At 51.4% G+C, this 3558-nt stretch overlaps 8 non-coding genes across 8 annotated transcripts; all 8 read right to left on the reverse strand.

The window, feature by feature from the left end:
• Nucleotides 1-214: 214 nt before the first annotated feature.
• Nucleotides 215-333, reverse strand: LOC123174081 (5S ribosomal RNA). The gene has a single exon (XR_006486757.1). It is a non-coding gene; the product is annotated as a 5S ribosomal RNA (ribosomal RNA).
• A 297-nt stretch (nucleotides 334-630) lies between these two features.
• LOC123174059 (5S ribosomal RNA) lies at nucleotides 631-749 on the reverse strand. Its single transcript, XR_006486737.1, has one exon. It is a non-coding gene; the product is annotated as a 5S ribosomal RNA (ribosomal RNA).
• Nucleotides 750-1046: 297 nt separating this feature from the next.
• LOC123174074 (5S ribosomal RNA) lies at nucleotides 1047-1166 on the reverse strand. The gene has a single exon (XR_006486751.1). It is a non-coding gene; the product is annotated as a 5S ribosomal RNA (ribosomal RNA).
• Nucleotides 1167-1463: 297 nt separating this feature from the next.
• LOC123174107 (5S ribosomal RNA) lies at nucleotides 1464-1582 on the reverse strand. The gene has a single exon (XR_006486781.1). It is a non-coding gene; the product is annotated as a 5S ribosomal RNA (ribosomal RNA).
• A 297-nt stretch (nucleotides 1583-1879) lies between these two features.
• On the reverse strand, nucleotides 1880-1998 carry LOC123174108 (5S ribosomal RNA). Its single transcript, XR_006486782.1, has one exon. It is a non-coding gene; the product is annotated as a 5S ribosomal RNA (ribosomal RNA).
• A 297-nt stretch (nucleotides 1999-2295) lies between these two features.
• Nucleotides 2296-2414, reverse strand: LOC123174065 (5S ribosomal RNA). Its single transcript, XR_006486742.1, has one exon. It is a non-coding gene; the product is annotated as a 5S ribosomal RNA (ribosomal RNA).
• Nucleotides 2415-2710: 296 nt separating this feature from the next.
• Nucleotides 2711-2829, reverse strand: LOC123174109 (5S ribosomal RNA). The gene has a single exon (XR_006486783.1). It is a non-coding gene; the product is annotated as a 5S ribosomal RNA (ribosomal RNA).
• Nucleotides 2830-3126: 297 nt separating this feature from the next.
• LOC123174114 (5S ribosomal RNA) lies at nucleotides 3127-3245 on the reverse strand. Its single transcript, XR_006486787.1, has one exon. It is a non-coding gene; the product is annotated as a 5S ribosomal RNA (ribosomal RNA).
• Between the last annotated feature and the right edge of the window lie 313 nt (nucleotides 3246-3558).

Raw genomic sequence — 3558 nt, forward strand, 5'->3', positions numbered from 1 at the left:
CCTCTCAACTACGGAGACGAGTTTAACGCGGTTTCCACCCCTCCCTCTCAACCGCACCAGTGCACGCTTGCCGCGCCACAACACCGACGCTGGACCCGTGAATCGTGAGCACCCAGCTATGACTTACCGCACTCGTGCAAAATAATAAAACACGGTAAATATATTACTTACACGTGCGTTTTGTTTTGCAAGCGGCGCGAAAAAAATTAAAAAGGAAATGCAACACAAGGACTTCCCAGGATGTCACCCATCCTAGTACTACTCTCGCCCAAGCACGCTTAACTTTGGAATTCTGATGGGATCCGGTGCTTTAGTGCTGGTATGATCGCATCCGACATGTTACCCCGGTCTTCGTCCCTTATCCTTGCCCCTCCCAGCTCCACTACAAAGATGATTGTACATTGCTTTGGCCGCTCCCTCTCAACTACGGAGACGAGTTTAACGCGGTTTCCACCCCTCCCTCTCAACCGCACCAGTGCACGCTTGCCGCGCCACAACGCCGACGCTGGACCCGTGAATCGTGAGCACCCAGCTATGACTTACCGCACTCGTGCAAAATAATAAAACACGGTAAATATATTACTTACACGTGCGTTTTGTTTTGCAAGCGGCGCAAAAAAAATTAAAAAGGGAATGCAACACAAGGACTTCCCAGGAGGTCACCCATCCTAGTACTACTCTCGCCCAAGCACGCTTAACTTTGGAGTTCTGATGGGATCCGGTGCTTTAGTGCTGGTATGATCGCATCTGACATGTTACCCCGGTCTTCGTCCCTTATCCTTGCCCCTCCCAGCTCCACTACAAAGACGATTGTACATTGCTTTGGCCGCTCCCTCTCAACTACGGAGACGAGTTTAACGCGGTTTCCACCCCTCCCTCTCAACCGCACCAGTGCACGCTTGCCGTGCCACAACGCCGACGCTGGACCCGTGAATTGTGAGCACCCAGCTATGACTTACCGCACTCGTGCAAAATAATAAAACACGGTAAATATATTACTTACACGTGCGTTTTGTTTTGCAAGCGGCGCGAAAAAAATTAAAAAGGGAATGCAACACGAGGACTTCCCAGGAGGTCACCCATCCTAGTACTACTCTCGCCCAAGCACGCTTAACTTCGGAGTTCTAAAATGGATCCGGTGCTTTAGTGCTGGTATGATCGCATCCGACATGTTACCCCGGTCTTCGTCCCTTATCCTTGCCCCTCCCAGCTCCACTACAAAGACGATTGTACATTGCTTTGGCCGCTCCCTCTCAACTACGGAGACGAGTTTAACGCGGTTTCCACCCCTCCCTCTCAACCGCACCAGTGCACGCTTGCCGCGCCACAACGCCTACGCTGGACCCGTGAATCGTGAGCACCCAGCTATGACTTACCGCACTCGTGCAAAATAATAAAACTCGGTAAATATATTACTTACACGTGTGTTTTGTTTTGCAAGCGGCGCGAAAAAATTTAAAAAGGGAATGCAACACGAGGACTTCCCAGGAGGTCACCCATCCTAGTACTACTCTCGCCCAAGCACGCTTAACTTCGGAGTTCTGATGGGATCCGGTGCTTTAGTGCTGGTATGATCGCATCCGACATGTTACCCCGGTCTTCGTCCCTTATCCTTGCCCCTCCCAGCTCCACTACAAAGACGATTGTACATTGCTTTGGCCGCTCCCTCTCAACTACGGAGACGAGTTTAACGCGGTTTCCACCCCTCCCTCTCAACCGCACCAGTGCACGCTTGCCGCGCCACAACGCCGACGCTGGACCCGTGAATCGTGAGCACCCAGCTATGACTTACCGCACTCGTGCAAAATAATAAAACACGGTAAATATATTACTTACACGTGCGTTTTGTTTTGCAAGCGGCGCGAAAAAATTTAAAAACGGAATGCAACACGAGGACTTCCCAGGAGGTCACCCATCCTAGTACTACTCTCGCCCAAGCACGCTTAACTTCGGAGTTCTGATGGGATCCGGTGCTTTAGTGCTGGTATGATCGCATCCGACATGTTACCCCGGTCTTCGTCCCTTATCCTTGCCCCACCCAGCTCCACTACAAAGACGATTGTACATTGCTTTGGCCGCTCCCTCTCAACTACGGAGACGAGTTTAACGCGGTTTCCACCCCTCCCTCTCAACCGCACCAGTGCACGCTTGCCGCGCCACAACGCCGACGCTGGACCCGTGAATCGTGAGCACCCAGCTATGACTTACCGCACTCGTGCAAAATAATAAAACACGGTAAATATATTACTTACACGTGCGTTTTGTTTTGCAAGCGGCGCGAAAAAATTTAAAAAGGGAATGCAACACGAGGACTTCCTAGGAGGTCACCCATCCTAGTACTACTCTCGCCCAAGCACGCTTAACTTCGGAGTTCTGATGGGATCTGGTGCTTTAGTGCTGGTATGATCGCATCTGACATGTTACCCCGGTCTTCGTCCCTTATCCTTGCCCCTCCCAGCTCCACTACAAAGACGATTGTACATTGCTTTGGCCGCTCCCTCTCAACTACGGAGACGAGTTTAACGCGGTTTCCACCCCTCCCTCTCAACCGCACCAGTGCATGTTGCCGCGCCACAACGCCGACGCTGGACCCGTGAATCGTGAGCACCCAGCTATGACTTACCGCACTCGTGCAAAATAATAAAACACGGTAAATATATTACTTACACGTGCGTTTTGTTTTGCAAGCGGCGCGAAAAAATTTAAAAAGGGAATGCAACACGAGGACTTCCCAGGAGGTCACCCATCCTAGTACTACTCTCGCCCAAGCACGCTTAACTTCGGAGTTCTGATGGGATCCGGTGCTTTAGTGCTGGTATGATCGCATCCGACATGTTACCCCGGTCTTCGTCCCTTATCCTTGCCCCTCCCAGCTCCACTACAAAGACGATTGTACATTGCTTTGGCCGCTCCCTCTCAACTACGGAGACGAGTTTAACGCGGTTTCCACCCCTCCCTCTCAACCGCACCAGTGCACGCTTGCCGCGCCACAACGCCGACGCTGGACCCGTGAATCGTGAGCACCCAGCTATGACTTACCGCACTCGTGCAAAATAATAAAACAAGGTAAATATATTACTTACACGTGCGTTTTGTTTTGCAAGCGGCGCGAAAAAAATTAAAAAAGGAATGCAACACGAGGACTTCCCAGGAGGTCACCCATCCTAGTACTACTCTCGCCCAAGCACGCTTAACTTCGGAGTTCTGATGGGATCCGGTGCTTTAGTGCTGGTATGATCACATCCGACATGTTACCCCGGTCTTCGTCCCTTATCCTTGCCCCTCCCAGCTCCACTACAAAGACGATTGTACATTGCTTTGGCCGCTCCCTCTCAACTACGGAGACGAGTTTAACGCGGTTTCCACCCCTCCCTCTCAACCGCACCAGTGCACGCTTGCCGCGCCACAACGCCGACGCTGGACCCGTGAATCGTGAGCACCCAGCTATGACTTACCGCACTCGTGCAAAATAATAAAACACGGTAAATATATTACTTACACGTGCGTTTTGTTTTGCAAGCGGCGCGAAAAAAATTAAAAAGGGAATGCAACACGAGG

Source organism: Triticum aestivum, unplaced genomic scaffold (assembly GCF_018294505.1).
Source record: "Triticum aestivum cultivar Chinese Spring unplaced genomic scaffold, IWGSC CS RefSeq v2.1 scaffold20189, whole genome shotgun sequence".
Classification (NCBI taxonomy): domain Eukaryota; kingdom Viridiplantae; phylum Streptophyta; class Magnoliopsida; order Poales; family Poaceae; genus Triticum; species Triticum aestivum.